Consider the following 19,344-nt stretch of genomic DNA (forward strand, 5'->3'; position numbering starts at 1 on the left):
ATAAAAGTGAAAAATTCCCTTTCTTTCCAGAATTTTGAAAAATATCCAAATACATAATCAAATGAAAATGTGCATTGGAACTATAGTAAAATTACTAGAAAGTCAAATTGTAATTTTAAAGTAAAATGCAGTTCCGTAAACCAGTAAAAGTACAGGCGAGGTATTAGAAATAAATAGTTGTCAAACTGTGTAAGAAATCTTCAAAGTTTCATATATAGATAAGTATACATATATTCAACAGCAATTTTCATAAAAGTCTTAAAATTGGCTGTAATCACTGTCAAATAAGAGAAAAACCGAATCAACAATTCCTTTAAGAATGGACTCGAAATCCCGGAGTTAAAAATGCACAGCGCATTAGGACAAGTTCAAAGCCATATCAAAGAATACATGAATCAAGAAGAATTCAAATAGAGGAAGATAGATGCAATAAGGATTTTAAGCAAGCATATGCACTTAAGATCAAACAAGATTGCATATGAATAGAGAAACAGAGTGGAAACATCAAATTACTTTTCAAGAGGAGTAGCAAACAAGAACTTCAAGTTAGGATATGAAAGGACAGGTCGACTCGAACAAAATCCAAAACACACAACTGAATAGCCTCGAGAAATAGTTTCCAACGTTCCCAAAACCCGCGATTCGCTTTGCTCAAAACTCGCATATTATCTATGATAACCCATTAGTGCTTTCATGTACATAATTCACTAGTATTAAGCCGGCCAAACTTAATACCAAGAATCATACAATGCAAGACTAACAGCGTTAATCAATAGATCGTCATGTGCATAAAGCTCTAATTCTCGTCATCCGACAAGACCTAATACATGACAAAAGCTCAGAGTATGCAATTGAAGCATAGTCAGTCCATTCCTCAGGCTCTACAGGAAGAACTGCTCTGATACCATAATGTAACACCCTAACTACCAAAGCTCACGCTTCCGGCTGCGCGACTCTGATAGCTCGGACATTACGACGACACTTATACTATTTAATACTAAAATATGAGCCTGTTTAAAACTTTAAACCGCAATACCGCTCCCAAAGATACTTTCGTTCGATAACGTACATCCATAAATACCATTCAACTTACAACAACTCATAAAGAGTACATCCATATATATACATAAATATATATAAATAATATTACAAACATAATCCAATACAATTCCTATCCCTCTTACAGATTATATCAAGATAAAGGCGAGGGTACGGTAAAACATAACTAAAACAATACAGAGCATCACAACAACAATTAAATAAGCTCTTCGTAACTTCTGCGCCCATATCCTGAAAGGGGAAAAAGTAGGGGGGTGAGAACATCATCCTCGAAAGGGTTCTCAGTAGAGGGTTTTTGGGAATTACTGTAATAGGATACGTGAAGATAAACCGTACCAGTGATTAATAACCGTCCTATGCCTCTTTTCAAAAACAACAGTTTACAATAAAAGTAGAGTTGGAAATCTTTTCTGAAAAAGGAACCATTAAATTCTCAAAAGCTCAAAAGCCTTTCAAAACGGTTTATCTATGCTGAACCAAAATAGCCTTTCATACTTTTCCAAATCAGAAACACAAAACCGAAACCAACCATCGGTCCATATCATTTCAACCACGGCCCTAGGCCCAAACAATCCAACCATCAATCAAATCACCACGATCCAACAGAGTCCCAATTGCAAACACAGATAGGAAGTTCAAGCACAAACAAACAGTTACAGCAAGTAGAACAATTAGCAGTTAATCACAAAGGCAAACCAAGTACAATATGCACACCCAAACAATGTCACATAGATGCATATGATGCATGCCTGTCCCTAGTGGCTGATGATATCATCTGTCGGTTATATAGCCAACCCGACACGTCCTGGTAGTTAACCATGGACAGAAACACCCATCGCGGAGCAAGTAGGTTTGAGCTACAACCCCATTGCTACTACCCGCTCAACCCAGAGCCAGTGGAATAACCACTACTGCGGCTACTACCCAGGCGGGTGTTTAACAGCTCAACCTGGAGCGAGTGGAATCACCACTACTACCGCTACTACCCAGGCGTCACAGTCTCTGACCTGGAGCAAGTGGGACGAACCACAACCCTTGCTACTATCCAGGTATCTCAAGCATATATTCATTCAGTCGCAGTCATGGATCAACATCCATCTCAGCCATCCGGCTTAAATTCATAATTCATAGTCAGCCATACGGCCCATAACTCATTCGGCAATCAGCCATAAATCAATATCATACACAGCCATTCCGGTTCCCGGTTCAATCCAAAACCAGCCAATATTCATAATCATACATAGCCATTCCGGCCTATAACAAAACAGCACTTCCACATTCAAAATCATCAAATTCATGAAATCGGCGTTTAAGCCATAAATCATTTTCTCAATTCATTTCGCTTTGAAATCAAGTTTCAACTCTTTTCAGCCTTGGCTTTAAAGATCTCATTTCTCAAATCATCTCAGGCTCATAAGCCACTTTTACTCAAGGTAAATTCCCCTTTTAAAACAATGCCACTCTCGGCATCCTCTTTCCAAAACTTCCATAATCATGGCAAGTTAGAAATCTCTTTGAGATATTCAAAATCACCCATCCAACAATGAGATTTTATAACAAAAGTTTCTCGGCAGAGTCCCAAGTCTTTAGGGAAGGTCAACCTATATCAATTCCTTAAAATTCATTGAAACTCTTAAAATCATGGATTCTCGGTTCAAGTAAATAAAACTGAATTTATTATGAAACCGACCATACAAAATCACAAGTTCCAACCCGGTCCAAAAATCAACTAATTTGGAAAGGAACCGGTTCATTTGAATCAAACCACTTTCAGGTTTCTTTTTGGAACCCATTTTTCTAACTCTTCCAAAATGCCTCAAACTTAATTACTCAATCAAAAGTCTAGATTCCTTTGAAATCACTAAAAGCTCCTTTTTATATTGAAATCAATATTAGAGCATCATTCTTTCCTTCAGTAATTCAAACGGTAAAAATAGTTCATTTCTAAATAAGTCAAACTCAAGGCATAAAGTTCACTAAATAAATTAAGCTTGAAAATATAATTATTCTCTTAATAAATCAAATGATACAGCTTCTCAAATCCAATCCTTTCTAAATAACTTTTCAAACAAGACTAGGATTTTGTAGAAATTTTAGTAGCACCTCCCCTAAAACTTGGACTTTTGCCACCCGGTTCGGGTCCCAACTAAACCGTTTCTCATTCCTTTTCAACAGCTCAAAACCAGAAATCAATTCAAAGCAAGCTAAATCCAACGGTCGCCTCAGTGGCATATCTCAAGAAAACCATTTCAAAATCAACTCAATATCAACCGATTTAACTCATTTCCAAAGCTTTAAAGAAACGATTCAGTAACAAATCATTTGTCCAAGATCAAGTTAATTAAAGTAAACCAGGCTGAATTCGAAAGTACATTCGACTTTTCACATTATCAAATAATTGACTAAAATCAAATCAATCCTCAACGAATTAAACTCAGATTTCAAATCTTTAAAGAATCACTTCAAAACATTACATTTCACAAAGCCGCACAACAATTCAACCAAACCAACATCCATAATCACTCGAGTCAATCAAATGACACATAAGGCAGATACAATCACCAAATACACAATATCTCACAATAGTATCCATATGTAATAATTCCAATAATAAACTATAGTTTTCGGAAAGTGCCCCTACCTCAAAACGTAAATCCATAATCCAAACGCGTCACAGAATCCTTTCCGCCTCAGCCCGAGATCAACAATCGAAATCCCGGCAGCCAAAACCTCGGTTCCAAGCCACTTTCGCAACAGTCTCAACAACTCTAATCGCAACATATAACAACCGAACCGAAACTCAATCGTATAGCGATTAATGCCACAAACCTCAGCGTATGATAACAGAACAGTAACTAAAGGACTTTCAAATCGAAAACGCTTACCGAACCGAAGGAGGAACGGCTGAACCGACACAGCGGCGGTCTCCAAACCGGCTCGGCGGCAGCCCGGCAGCCACCTCAAGTGGCAGCGGCGACAAATTCCAATCACGATGACTGAAACCAACAGGCAGTGACCATAGTAACCTCAAAATTCAAAAAGGACAGAAACCCCAAATAAAACTCTTACCGGCATTGGATCTCGACGGCGGCAGAGGCGTTTTCCGGCGACGGCAGCGGGGTTTCAAGTGGCAGAAATGGCCAGAAGCTCCGGTGTGGTTCCGGCAACCACAACCACTTCTCCGGCAGCCATTCACGACAGGCGACGACCACCGCAGTAGCTGGCTGGACGGCGGCAGCTTCTGACGGCAATGGAAGCTCCGACGGCGTCGCGGATGGCTTTCCCACTCTCTCTCGCATCGGGTTCTTCTCAGACGACGGTGGCGTCCTCCATTACTGGCGCCAAGGCACGACGGCGACGCCAGGTTGAGACGGAATGGCGATGGCGAAGGCACGGGTAGCGGCGGAGGCGCGACGCTCTTCGCGAAGCCTTCCTCCCTTTTCACGCGCATGCCCTCCCGTCAGACTCTTCCTCTCTCGCCTCAGTTCCGATCTGTGACGGAGGCGACCTCGCGAACAGCAACGGCGGCCTCAACTGGGCAGGGCGCGGCAGCAGAACGGCTCCCCACGTGTAGCTCTCGGCGGTGGCGGTAGAACCCAGTGGCGCCGGCAAACAGCCCCCTTCCTCCCTTCTCTCTTCCGTTCTCCCGATTTCTGCCTTCCCTTTCTTTCTCTTCGTTGGTTTCTCAAAGAACTGTGTGTGTGTGTGTGTGTGTGTTTCGCATAGGGCTGCGCAGAAGGAGGATGAAGGAAAGCTTGGAGGCTGCGCAGCGTGAAGGAGGTTGGTTTTAGGGAATGGGTGTATCAAAATTAGGGTTAGGGTTACTTTTGTAATTTCAAATAAAAGTAGGGGTAATATAGTAATTGAAACTCAATTAAATTCAACACTAATTATATATAGAAAATACTATTTGTTCATCACTTTCACAAATTATTTTCAATAAAATGTCCAAATTAAATAATTAGAAGTAATATACTTAATTTCTTCATTTTCCAAAATAGCAGTATTAATATTTAAAATATTACTTATCCAATCCAAACCATATAAAATCCTTATTATTTCATAACTATCAACTTTATACTTTAAATATAGAAAATAATCTAATAATTATAAAATTGGATAATAATCATGACTTATCTCAAATTCAATAAGTCAAAACTTGCCTTAATTATTTTTAATAAAATAATTTCTGAAATTAAGGCTATAAATAACCATATGATCTGAGACTTGATCATAATAAGACTTTTCAAAAGTTCTGGGCCTTACAATATGTTGCTTTGAATGAGGTTGGAAACAAAGGCTATTTATGCAAAATCATAAACTCACCCAAATTTATGAACTTGAAATAAATAAATCAAATTAGACATAATAAATAAATTAATAATAGTGACAAGCATACAGAAACCCAGAATCATTCTTATTCATTTTTGTATGGATTAAGAGTGAAATCAATCAACAACACTAAGCAACAAAATGTGCACTCATACAAAGGTTTTGGTCAATGGAGGTAACGTTGAGGTCTAAAATAGCATTAATCTCTTTCACTTTTTAATGTAGCATAGCACAAAGCAGAAACCAAAGAAAACACAACAAGTAATTTCACTCAGCAATCCCTTGATTTCTATCAAAGATTCTAACAATAGTTTTTCATGGACAACGTCTCTCTATAATAAATCCTTCAAGATTTAGTTCTCTCACGAAAATTCCAGTTTTAAAAAAAGTACATAAAAATCATAAAGAAGTACATCCAAGAGTGCCTTAAGTTGTCGTATATCCAAGTAAGTTTCAAAGAAGTACATAAAGATCATAAACCCTGAAAACTGATTAGATGAAAAAAATAAATCACGTATATCCTATATGTTTCTGACATGTAATATTACCACAGTCATACACAGATTAAAATCATTTTTAGATGGGGCACAAGACAACTCAAAGTTTCTTTCCAGTTCATTTTAATTTCGTGCAATAGTAACTTGCAAAGTAGTCCAACACGAAATGGAAAATTCAAACTGACAATGAGTCTAACTCATTTATTGAACAAATTTTGGCATGGAACTGATAGGCAGAAACCATAATACCTGGCTTCAATTTCTCATCCACGGCCCAGTCAAGGGCTTTCTGAGCTGGTTTGGTCAATGGAGGATGCTCAGGGCTAAAGAAATACAGGTCAGATTTCCCAAGTAGCTCTACTGTTTCTTCCGGTACTTTGAAAAGAGAAATTCAATTGGCTCTCAAGAATTTTGCAGCTTTACTTGTTCCTAAAAGAGTACAAAAAAAATTATGTTAGTACTTATGAGTAAAAGAAAGGCACAAAGCTATAAATTTAGAAAATGGATTCATTCAACTTCATAAAATCAAGATGGAAGGACATTGCTTTTTGATCAGTGCTAAGATAGCACACACTTCAGGATTGCAGTTTAAGACTGAAGTTGGAAATCAAATTTCATTTAGTATCCAATCCAAATTCTGACCTGACCTTCCCACGATTTACAACCGTAAAATTTTACCATTGCATTTCTATTTATTCAAAGAATATCATATTGCTCTTGTTTCAAACACTACAACAAAACTCTACATCAACAACAGCATGCGTGTTATCAAATCTATCGTTCTATTAATAAATTACTAAAAAGTTATGATAAAATAAAAGTACTCTTAAGAGAGAATAGGAAAGCACAAAAAGGTCATCATGAGTCCTACAAAGCATATATAAACGAACAAAAACACAAAAACAATTTAATAAGAAAACAATCAAAATACTCTAAGTCTAAACTATCAACAAAATTTCTATTTTTCTTTTGTTAATTGGTTCACCTAAACATGCTTAAGTAAAGACAAATGCAAAAGTAGTAGCATGTCTAGTAGTATTTTTCCCACATTCCAATCTTCAATCCATTTTCAAATCATAGTTTTTTCAAATATCTAACCTAAAGATATGCTTTGATCATCAATAGTGCACAAGCTGATTATGCTCTTACCTCAGTAGATTGTTGGAAAGCAGTAGCCTCCCTTAGGTAGATGCCCTGTGAAGAAGGATCTGCAATCAGCAATCATGAGCATAAGGGAATTAATATTTTTCTTAAGTTTTCCCTTGTGTCCAATTGAATTAATATTTTAATGAACAAAAATCTTCATCGTTGTTGTGAAAGCCAATACTCTTTTCCCTAACTTCTTCCAGTTCTTACTTGTGTCTTATCATGAGCATTCTAATTCTTAATAAATAACAGAATATCAGAAACAATTTTCCCCGAATGAGTTAGTTATTTATAAGCACAAAACAGGCAGAAAAATAATCTATTAAACCACTGATAAACCACTATTTTATGGTATATCTTGTGCTCAATTGAGTGGTTTTTATCAAGTCCTTACCCACTTATTCATATGATTTGCATGATTTTACAATTCCTTCCTAGTTCTGTTCTATGATTGAAAACTTGTTTCCTAAGCCTTTTAATTTTTATATTTTAATCCCCCTTTATACCATTCAATGCCGTGATCTGTGTGTTCAGTGTTTCAGGCTTTGTAAGGCAGGAATGACTTAGAGAATGGAGAGGAAGCTTGCAGAAATGGAAGAAGCACAAGAAATAAAGGAGATAACCAGCGAGCATCGACGTGCACGCATAGCTCACGCGTGCGCGTGATCTGGAGATTTTTACAGTGACGCGTGCGCGTACCTGACGCGCACGCGTGGATTGGAGTTTTGCAAGACGATGCGTGCGCATGCCTGACGCGCACACGTGAAACGCGAAGATGACCAGTGATGCGTGTGCGTGACTGACGCGTACGCGTGACATGCGCGATCTGCATAAATAACAGAAAATGCTGGGGGCAATTTCGGGCCGAGTTTAGACCCAGTTTTCGACCCAGAAATACAGACTAGAGCCAGGAAATGAGCAGAGACTCAAGGGAGATTCTCATTAGCGTAGTTTTAGTTTTTAGATCAGAATCTAGAGAGAAATTACTCTTCCTCTAGGTTTTCTTTTACATTGACATATTTCTAGTTTTATACTTTTGCTTGGGATATTGAGAAGAGTCATTACCTCCGTTGAAGTTATTGTTCTAGTTTGTTTTCTTATTCCCTTACTCTTCCAGATTCTTAATTCTTGTTTAGAGTTACAATTGGATTATTTTTAGAATTTATTAATGCAAAGGATTACTTTCACTTTTAATTAAATTGTAGTTATTGTTTATCATGTCTTCCTTTTATTCCCTATTTAATTCTATGCAATTAAGTTTCATGTCAATGGAGTAGATTCCCAACTTGACATGGGGGTTGATTAAAAGGAGACACTTGAGTTGGAATGCTCAAGTGATTAGTTAAATTGGAAGTTGTTGGCTAATTCTCTATTTACTAACGCTAGACCTTCCCAACGGAGAGGACTAGGATTTGCGAATAAGAGTTAGCTCAATCACTTGACTTTCCTTTATTTAGTAAGTGTTAATTAAGTGAAAATAACAACCTCTTTATACTACACTTGAGAGAATTCCAACAAGGATGGGACTTCCAATTAATCATTCCCCCAATCAAGGATTTTTAATTAGAATACATAATTCTCTTTTTAATTTACAATTATTTATTTTCTGTCATTCAACTCTAAATTTTCTCAAAAAACTCCTGATTAATAAGATAGCACCCTTTTGTCAACTCGTTGGGAGACGACCTGAGATTCATACTCCCAGTATTTTTATTCTAATTTTGTAACAACCTTTCTAAATTGATGAGCGGATTTTTGCTGGTTAAGAACTATACTCGCAACATATTTCTATATTGATTTCTTAATTGGCTGATTTTCGCCCTTCATCAACAACAGCATGCATGTTATCAAATCACAATTCACAAACTCATATTTCACAAATTAAAACCCCTAAAATCGGAACCCTAAACCTCTGAAATTGCAGAACTAAATAGAAATCAATAAATACATACTCAACGATGTAAGCATAGAGAAGATGATGATGAGAAGAACGGCGAAAGAGAGCGATGGTCAGTGCAACAACAGCGACGATCAACGGTGACAGTGACTGGCTGTGAGTGGTTACTGGGTGGCAGTGGTCACCAGCGACGGTGAGAAACCGAGAATGGCGAAGGTGAGGGTTACAGCGATGACGATCGAACTGAAAGGAGAAGGACGATGAGAAGCGCAGATATGACGATGCTGAGAGCGGCGCAGCTCAGTGCAGGAGGGCGAAGAGGAGCGACGGTCAGTGGCGATAGTGAATGCTGCGTGTGGTTCTTCGCGATGGTGAGAGGGTTTCAGAAAGGGGATAAAGGCGTTGTGATAACAAAAATTTCAGAGAGGGTTTCAGAGAGGGTTCTTCGCGATGATGAGTGATGAGCTTTGGAGGGAACAAAGGCGCTGTGATTTGTATGGTTCCAGAAAGGGGATAAAGGCATTGTGATTCACTAAGTGTTGTGAGTTTCAGAAAGGGGATAATGAGCTTTGGAGGGAACAAAAATTTCACTAAGTGTTGTGAGTTTGCTTTCGATTGGGAAAAAGAGGGAAAAGCGCCTATTAGGCATCACTTTTGAAGCGCACCCAAAACTTAACAAATAGGCTATCTTCAAAAAGCGCTCTCTTTGATACAAAAAGTGGATCTATAGATATTAACATACAGCTACGCTTTATAAGTGATTTCTATAATACCTAAGGCTACACCTTTTAAATGATGCCAGAATTGTGTTTCCTTTTCTCTAAAAAAAAGGCAACACTGAGAAAAGCGTTTCAAATGTAGCTTAAAAAAAGTGTGGCTGAATAGATATTTTTCTTGTAGTAGTGTAGTTACAACAACTGAAGTATATATTGGTGAAATTTCCATTTTTTGCAGCTGACTTAAACCTTGATAATGAGAATGCTTGTAATATGAAAGATAATCGTTTCTTTGGCGAGCTTGTGATTGCAGTGGAAGTTTTTCCTCATATGATTTATGCTTTTTTAGAGGATAAAGAACTAGATTCGATTGAAGAGGTAATAAGAGAACATAATCGAACGAGAAACTTGCCATGATAGATAGAGACAGCAATGATAATATAAGGAGAAATTCAGCTATACAATAAAATATATATACAATAACACCTGTCGTACTTTTCCACCCTAAATTTGGAGAGGATGGCACATTTAGATAATTTTGAGTTCAAAATATTTTATTTATAAAGTTTGCCCTAACAAGTATATAATCAAAGAATGACCAAGTGAATTACCCATAAGCCACAGCTCATGATTTCTATCTTGTCGTGTTATGTACTCTTCCTCCTGCTGCTCATCGTATCAAAATGATAATTGTGGTTATGATGAAACACAGCCTCATCTGGTGCGTGTGCCTGGCTCCACCCATTCTAGGCTAGTTGCTCGTTTCATACAACAAACCTTTTACTTCATTATCGCCATTTTCAGCCACCGACAACAAAGTCACAACCTTCAGGATTTAGCAGTCAAGGACTCGAGGACTTTTCGTTTTATAAGCACACATGCATTGTATATATAAAAATATTATCTTTACTAAAAATCAACCATTCAATTAGTAATTATATATTTATATACATAATATTTTATATATTTTTTGTTAAATAATTAATTATTAAAATAATCAAATATATTATAATAAAATATTTAAATTTACAATAGATAAATAAACAAATTTATCTACAGTAATATGATAAAATATTATGAAAACCTAAATATATATTTCTATATTAATTACTAATTAATGAATGATTTTTAATATACACGATAGTTATATACATATGATATATGTTATTCTGGTTATCATTAGGATAGCTATAATAACTATACAACTTCTAACAATTTTAAAAAAAATATTACCAAAATTAAAATTAATTTTCTTAATATTTAAAAATACTTATTAATTTTAAAAATAAAAATAAAAATGTTACAAAAAATATAACATGAAACTTTAGTAATATTTTTTAAATACGGCCAAAATTATATAATCACTGTAATAATAATTACCACATATATAGGGCAATTTATTATAATAAATAAAATGCAAACCAGTTTTACCAGAATGCACAAAATGGAAAATGGCTACCAAAATGTATTTTTTGCATAATTTATGTAAATCACGACAGGGGTTCCGCAGTTTACAGAATACACGTAATTCGCTATAGGGGTGTCGCGGATTACGTGCAAGGAGAACTGGTCATAAACCACGATAGGGGTGTCGCGGTTTACGTGTGGGCGTGATTTGTGCGTAAACCGCGATAGGGGTGTAGCGGTTTACGCATTACTGTAAATATTTATGTAAAACATAAAACAAAGTGTGAGGTTAACAAAAAATATACATTACATACACCTAATTCAATAGTAAATCCGATATACATAGGTCTCATCAATAGAAACATAAAATAGTAAGCTACGGTCCCTGCCTATCCTCATCCTCGTCGGTAGAGTCATGTCTAAATGCGCCCAGGAGATGCGACCCTATTCCACATCGAGCGGCCCGTCTCACTCTGATGGGCCTCTGGCGCTGTTGTGCTGGAGGATCGATATGCGACCCTGTCCCATATGCAGATGCAGGCGTGCCACCCATGTCCAACCAACTGTCATACGGGCTGGCAGCAGGCTCATTCAAGTCTACATGTAGCTGGGGCTGGAATCCATGAGGGTCAGACACCTGTGGCTGGTACTGCTGCAAATCATCCATGTCTGGGCGGTAGTCTTGCACAACGTCTATTTGGGGCTGGGTCTTAGGCACCTGATCCTGTGGGGTCTGCTGATGAAAATCTGGTTGAGTGAAACTAAGACAAGTTAGGAATCAAGTTGGGTGAAAAAGAGTTACACAAGTTGAATTTACCAATTGTTACAAATGAATGCACCATATTCAACAAAATTGCAAGTTAAACTCAAATGGTAAGCTTAATCATTAACATGAGCAAAAGATAATTGAGTAACTTGAGAGATGAAACTGCATGAAGGTTCAATGCATATCACAGAAAACAACATAATCGCAGAGATGCTAGCCAAAGTGACCTAGGGATTGAACATGGTGTGAGGTAAGTGATGAGCGGATAATTTATACCCTTTTTGGCATTATTTTTACATAGTTTTTAGTATGATTTAGCTACTTTTTATTATATTTTTATTAGATTTTATTTAAAAATCACATTTCTTGACTTTACTATGAGTTTGTGTATTTTTCTGTGATTTCAGGAATTTTCTGGCTGAAATTGAGGGACCTGAGCAAAAATCTGATTCTGATGCTGAAAAGGACTGCAGATGTTGTTGGATTCTAACCCTGCTGCACTCGAAATGAATTTTCTGGAGCTAAAAAAACCCAATTGGAGCGCTCTTAATTGCGTTGGAAAGTAGACATCCTGGGCTTTCCAGCAGTATATAATAGTTTATACTTTTTCCGAGATTTGATGGCCCAAAATGGCGTCCAAAACCAGCCTAAAATATCTTGGCGTAAAACGCCCAAACTGGCACTAGAATTGGAGTTAAACGCCAAACTGGCACCAAAGCTGGCGTTTAACTCCAGGAACAGCCTATGCACGAAAAAGCTTTAATGCTCAGCCCAAGCACACACCAAGTGGGCCCCAGAAGTAGATTTCTGCACTATCTGCACTTAGTTACTCATTTTCTGTAAACCTAGGTTACTAGTTTAGTATAAAAACTACTTTTAGATTAAGGTGTGGAGCTCTGCTGTTCTTCATGAATTAATGCAAGTATTACTATTTTTTATTCAATTCACGCCTACTTATTCTCCAAGATATACTCTCGTACTTAATTCAGTTAAGTCAGAATGAAGGGGTGACCCGTGACAATCACCCAATCTTCATTACTCGCTTAGCCAAGATCCGCGTGCCTGACAACCACAAAGCGGTCTACATGATGTTCAACATAGTCATTGGACGACAGTTGGAGTATATTCTCTTGGATATCTAATACACGGACCGAGTCCGTGAGATTAGTATCTTCGTGGTATAGGCTAGAATTATTTGCAGCCATTCCTGGGATCCGAAAAGTCTAAATCTTGTCTGTGGTATTCCGAGTAGGATCCGGGAAGGGATGACTGTGACGAGCTTCAAACCTACGAATGTTGGGCGCAAGTGACAGTGTGCAAAAGGATCAATGGATTCTATTCCGACGCTAGCGGGAACCGACAGATGATTAGTCATGCAGTAGCTGTACCTGGTATTTTTCATCCGAGACGAGAAATCCGATAGTTGATTAGCCGTGCAGAGACCGTAGAGGACCATTTTCACTGAGAGGATCCTACAGCTTGCCATGGAAGGAAGTAACACATGGTTGGAAGAAGACAATAGGAAAGCAGAGATTCAGAAGCAACAAAGCATCTCCAGACGCTTATCTGAAATTTTCACCAATGAATTACATAAGTAACTTTATTTTATTTTTTGTTTTATTTATATTTTATTTATATTTTAATTATCAAAACTTCATAACCATTTGAATCCGCCTGACTGAAATTTACAAGATGACCATAGCTTGCTTCAAGCTGACAATCTCCGTGGGATCGATCCTTACTCACGTAAGGTTTATTACTTGGACGACCCAGTGCACTTGCTGGTCAGTTACGCGGAGTTGTGAAGAAGTGTTGAGATCACGATTCCGTGTACCAAGTTTTTGGCGCCGTTGCCGGGGATTGTTTGAGTTTGGACAACTGATGGTTCATCTTATTACTTAGATTTGGTAATTTTATTTTATGTTTAAGCTTTTTATTTTTTTATTTTTTTTATTTTCGAAAAAAATTATGTTCTTCAGAATTTTTAAGAATGAATTCTAGAGTTTCATGAGATATGTTGAAGCCTGGCTGGCTGTTTAGCCATGTCTAATCTCTTGGACTGAGGCTTCTAGTTCTCATTGACATGCTTATATGTTTTATGCTAAAGCTTGGCTGGCTATTTGGCCATGTCTAATCTTTTGGACCGAAGCTTTCACTTAAAGCTTGGCTCGCCATTTGGCCATGTCTAATCTTTTGGACTGGAGTTTTAGACTAACATTGCATGATTCCTGGAATTCTTATTAAAAATCTTGTATCCCTTTATTTCTTTTCCAAAATAATTTTCAAAAAATTACAAAAAAAATTAATAAAACCATAAAAACCAAAAATTTTGTGTTTCTTGTGTGAGTCTAGTGTCAAATTTTAAGTTTGGTGTCAACTGCATGCTTTTAATTTTTAATTTTTGAAAATTCATCATGTGTTCTTCTTTGATCTTTAAATTGTTCTTGATGATTTTCCTTGTTTGATCTTTAGTTTTTCTTGTTTTGTGTCTTTTCTTATTTTTCTTGTGCATTTTTGAATTCATAGTGTCTAAACAATAAAAATTTTTAAGTTTGGTGTCTTGCATGTTTTTCTTTTCTTAAAAATTTTCAAAAGTATGTTCTTGATGTTCATCATGATCTTCAAAGTGTTCTTGGTGTTCTTCTTGACATTCAAAGTGTTCTTGCATGCATTAGTTTTTTTTATTTTAATTTCTTATGTCTTGTATCTATTTGTTATTTTTCCCTCTCCTCATTAAAAATTTAAAAATAAAAAATAACATCTTTCCCTTATTTTGCTCATAATTTTTGAAATTTTGAGTTGATTTGGTAAAAAAAATTTTAAAATTTAAGTTGTTTCTTATTAGTCAAGTCAAATTTTCAATTTAAAAATTCTATCTTTTCAAATTTTTTTTTCAAAAATCAAATCTTTTTCATTTTTCTTTCATTTTTTTTCAAAAACTTTCCAAAAATTAATTTTCAAAATCTTTTTCTTATTTTTATTTGATGATTTTCAAATTAATTGCTAACATTTAATATTTTGATTAAAAAATTTTCAAGTTGTTATTTGCCTATTAAGAAAGAATCAATTTTTTTAATTTTAGAATCATATCTTTAGTTTCTTGTTAGTCAAGTAATCAACTTTAATTTCAAAATCAAATCTTTTTAATTTCCTTTTCAAATCTTTTTCAAAATAAATTTCAATCATATCTTTTTCAAAATTTAATTTCAAAATCTTTTTCTAACTTCTTATTTATTTCCAAATCATTTTCAATTAATTACTTGACTTTTTGTTTGTTTTACTATTTCTTATCTTTTTCAAAACCACCTAACTACTTTTCTCTCTCCAATTTTCGAAATCACTAACCATTTTTTTAAAAATCTTTTTAATTAATTAATTTATTTAGTTTTCAAATTTTATTTTATTTCTCTTCTTAGTTTTCGAATACTAACCAATAATTAAAATAAAAACAAAAATATTTTTCTTTTCTTTTAAATTAATATTCGAATTTCTTCTCTCTCTCATCTCTTTCTATTTATTTTATTTATTTACTAACACTTCTCTTCTTTTTAAAATTCGAACCCACTCCCTTTCTCTGTGTTCGAATTCTCCTTATTTTCTCTCTACCTCATTCTTCTATTCTTTCATTCTTCTACTCACATAAAGGAATCTCTATACTGTGACATAGAGGACTCCTATTCTTTTCTATTCTCTTCTTTTTCATATGAGTAGGAGAAAGGATAAGAACATTCTTGTTGAAGCTTATCCTGAACCTGAAAGGACTCTGAAGAGGAAACTAAGAGGAGCTAAAGCACAAAACTCTAGAGAGGACCTAACAGAAATTTTCGAAAAAGAAGAAGACATGGCAGCCAAAAATAACAACAATGGTGGAGATGCAAGGAAGATGCTTGGTGACTTTACTGCACCCACTTCTGACTTCTATGGAAGAAGCATCTCAATTCCTGCAATTGGAGCAAACAACTTTGAGCTTAAGTCTCAATTAGTTTCTCTAATGTAGCAGAATTGCAAGTTTCATAGACTTCCATTGGAAGATCCTCGTCAGTTTTTAGCTGAATTCTTGCAAATCTGTGACACTGTTAAGACCAATGGGGTTAATCCTGAAGTCTACAAACTTATGCTTTTTCCCTTTGCTGTAAGAGATAGAGCTAGGACATGGTTAGACTCACAACCTAAAGAAAGCATGAACTCTTGGGAAAAGTTGGTCAATGCCTTCTTGGCCAAGTTCTTTCCACCTCAAAAGTGGAGCAAGCTTAGAGTGGAAGTCCAAACCTTCAGACAGAAGGAAGGTGAATCCCTCTATGAAGCTTGGGAAAGATACAAGCAATTGATCAGAAGGTGTCCTTCTGACATGCTTTCAGAATGGAGCATCTTATGTATATTCTATGATGGTCTGTCTGAATTATCCAAGATGTCATTGGATCACTCTGCTGGTGGATCTCTTCATCTGAAGAAGACGCCTGCTGAAGCCTAGAAACTCATTGAAATGGTTGAAAATAACCAGGTCATGTATACTTCTGAAAAAATCGTATGAATAATGGGACAACTTAGAAGAAAGGAGTTCTTGAGATTGATACTCTGAATGCAATATTAGCTCAGAACAAAATATTGACTCAGCAAGTCAATATGATTTCTCAGAGTCTGACTGAAATGCAAGCTGCATCAGGCAGTACTAAAGAAGCCTCCCCTGAAGGAGAAGCTTATGACCCTGAGAATCCTGCAATGGAAGAGGTGAATTACATGGGAGAATCCTATGGAAACACCTATAATCCTTCATGGAGAAATCACCCTAATTTCTCATAGAAGGATCAACAGAAGACTAATCAAGGCTTCAATAATAATGGTGGGAGAAATAGGTTTGGCAATAGCAAGCCTTTTCCATCATCTTCTGAGCAACAGACAGAGAATTCTAAGCAGAGCCTCTCTGACTTAGCAACCATAGTCTTTGATCTATCTAAGACCACTCTCAGTTTCATGACTGAAACAAGGTCCTCCATTAGAAATTTGGAGGTACGAGTAGGTCAGCTGAGTAAAAGAATTACCGAAACTCCTCCTAGTACTCTCCCAAGTAATACAGAAGAGAATCCAAAAAGAGAGTGCAAGGCTATCAATATACACAACATGGCCGAACCTGTAGAGGAGGGAAAGGCAGTGATTTCCACTGAGGAAGACCTCAATGGACATTCATTGGCCACTAAGGAGTTCCCCAATGAGGAACCAAAGGAATCTGAGGCTCATATAGAGACCACAGAGATTCCACTGAACTTACTATTGCCATTCATGAGCTCTGATGAGTATTCTTCCTCTGAAGAGGATGAATATATTATTGAAGAGCAAGTTGCTCAGTATTTAGGAGCAATCATGAAGCTGAATGCCAAGTTATTTGGTAATGAGACTTGGGAGGATGAACCTCCATTGCTCATTAATGAACTGAATGCTTTGGGGCAACTAAAATTACCTCAGAAGAAACTGGATCCCAAAAAATTCTTAATACCTTGTATCATAGGCACCATGACCTTTAAGAAGGCTCTGTGTGACCTTGGGTCAAGTATAAACCTCATGTCATTCTCTGTAATAGAGAAACTAGGGATCTTTGAGGAACAAGCTACTAAAATCTCACTAGAGATGGCAGACAATTCAAGGAAACAGGCTTATGGACTTGTAGAGGATGTCTTAGTAAAGGTTGAAGACCTGTACATCCCTGCTGACTTCATAATCCTAGACACTGGGAAGGAAGAAGATGACTCCATCATCCTTGGAAGACCTTTCCTAGCCACAGCAAGAGCTGTGATTGATGTGGACAGAGGAGAGTTAGTCCTTCAATTGAATGAGGACTACCTTGTATTTAAGGCTCAAGGATCTTCTTCTGTAACCACAGAGAGGAAGCATGAAAAGCTTCTCTCAGTACAGAGTCAAACAGAGCCTCCACACTCAACTTCTAAGTTTGGTGTTGGGAGGCCAACATCAAGCTCTGAGTCTCTGTGAAGCTCTCTAAGAGCTCACTGTCAAGCTATTGACATTAAAGAAGTACTTGTTGGGAGGCAACCCAATGTTATTTCATTATAATTATACTTATTTTCCATTGTTATTTTATGTTTCCTTTAGGTTGATGATCATGTGAAGTCATAAAAACAACTGCAAAATTAAAGCAAAATGAAAAACAGCATGAAAAATAGCACACCCTGGAGAACATGCTTACTGGTGTTTAAATGCCAGTGAAGATAGCAGAATGGGCGTTTAACGTCCAGCCTGGCAGCATTCTGGGCGTAAAATGCCAGAATGGGTAGCACTCTGGGCGTTTAACGCCAGAAAGGACTGTCTGGTGTCTGGCTAGCATTAAACGCTAGAAATGGGCAGCAGACTGGCGTTTAACGCCATAATTGGCACACAGAGAGCGTTTGAAAGCCAGCATGGTGCAGGGAGCAGAATTCCTTGACACCTCAGGATCTGTGGACCCCACAAGATCCTCACCTACCCCACCTCTTTTTCTCTCCTCTTCACACCTTTCTATAACACTCTTCCCCAAATACCCTTCACCTATCAAATCCTACCCTCTTCTCCATAATCTCTTCACCACTCACATCCATCATTCATAAAACCCCACCTACCTCATCATTCAAATTCAAACCATTTCTCTCCCAAACCAACCCACCTATGACCAAATTCCCTCTCTCCCCTACCCTATAAATATCCCTCCCCACTACCTTCAATTTCACACATCATACACACTAACCCCCTTTGGCCGAACCCACTCATCACCGCCATCTCCTCTATTTCTTCTTCTTCTACTACTCATTTCTCTCTTCTTTTGCTCGAGGACGAGCAACACTTCTAAGTTTGGTGTGGGAAAAGCCTTGCTTTTTATTTTTTCATAACCATCAATGGCACCTAAGGCCGGAGAAACCTCTAGAAAGAGGAAAGGAAAGGCAATAGCTTCCACCTCCGAGTCATGGGAGATGGAGAGATTCATCTCAAAGGTCCATCAAGACCACTTCTATGAAGTTGTGGCCAAGAAAAAGGTGATCCCCAAGGTTTCCTTCAAGCTCAAAAAGAGTGAATATCCGGAGATCCGACATGAGATTCAAAGAAGAGGTTGGAAAACTCTCACCAACCCCATTCAACAAGTCAAAATCTTAATGGTTCAAGAGTTCTATGCTAATGCATGGATCACTAGGAACCATGATCAAAGTATAAACCCGAACCCAAAGAATTGGCTCACAATGGTTCAGGGGAATTACTTGGATTTCAGTCCAGAAAATGTGAGGTTGGCATTCAACTTGCCAATGATGCAAGGAGATCCTCACCCTTTCACTAGAAGGGTCAACTTTGATCAAAGGTTGGACCAAGTCCTTATGGACATCTGTGTGGAAGGAGCTCAATAGAAAAGAGACTCAAGAGGCAAGCCAGTTCAACTAAGAAGGCTTGACCTTAAACCCGTGGCTAGGGGATGGTTAGAGTTCATCCAACGCTCTATCATTCCTACTAGCAACCGGTCTGAAGTTACAATAGACCGGGCTATCATGATCC

At 37.1% G+C, this 19,344-nt stretch overlaps 1 non-coding gene across 1 annotated transcript; it reads right to left on the reverse strand.

The window, feature by feature from the left end:
* Nucleotides 1–16,066: 16,066 nt before the first annotated feature.
* On the reverse strand, nt 16,067–16,174 carry LOC148579536 (small nucleolar RNA R71). Its single transcript, XR_015896556.1, has one exon. It is a non-coding gene; the product is annotated as a small nucleolar RNA R71 (small nucleolar RNA).
* Between the last annotated feature and the right edge of the window lie 3,170 nt (nt 16,175–19,344).

Source organism: Arachis ipaensis, chromosome B10 (genome assembly GCF_059453495.1).
Source record: "Arachis ipaensis isolate K30076 ecotype BB chromosome B10, ASM5945349v1, whole genome shotgun sequence".
NCBI lineage: Eukaryota > Viridiplantae > Streptophyta > Magnoliopsida > Fabales > Fabaceae > Arachis > Arachis ipaensis.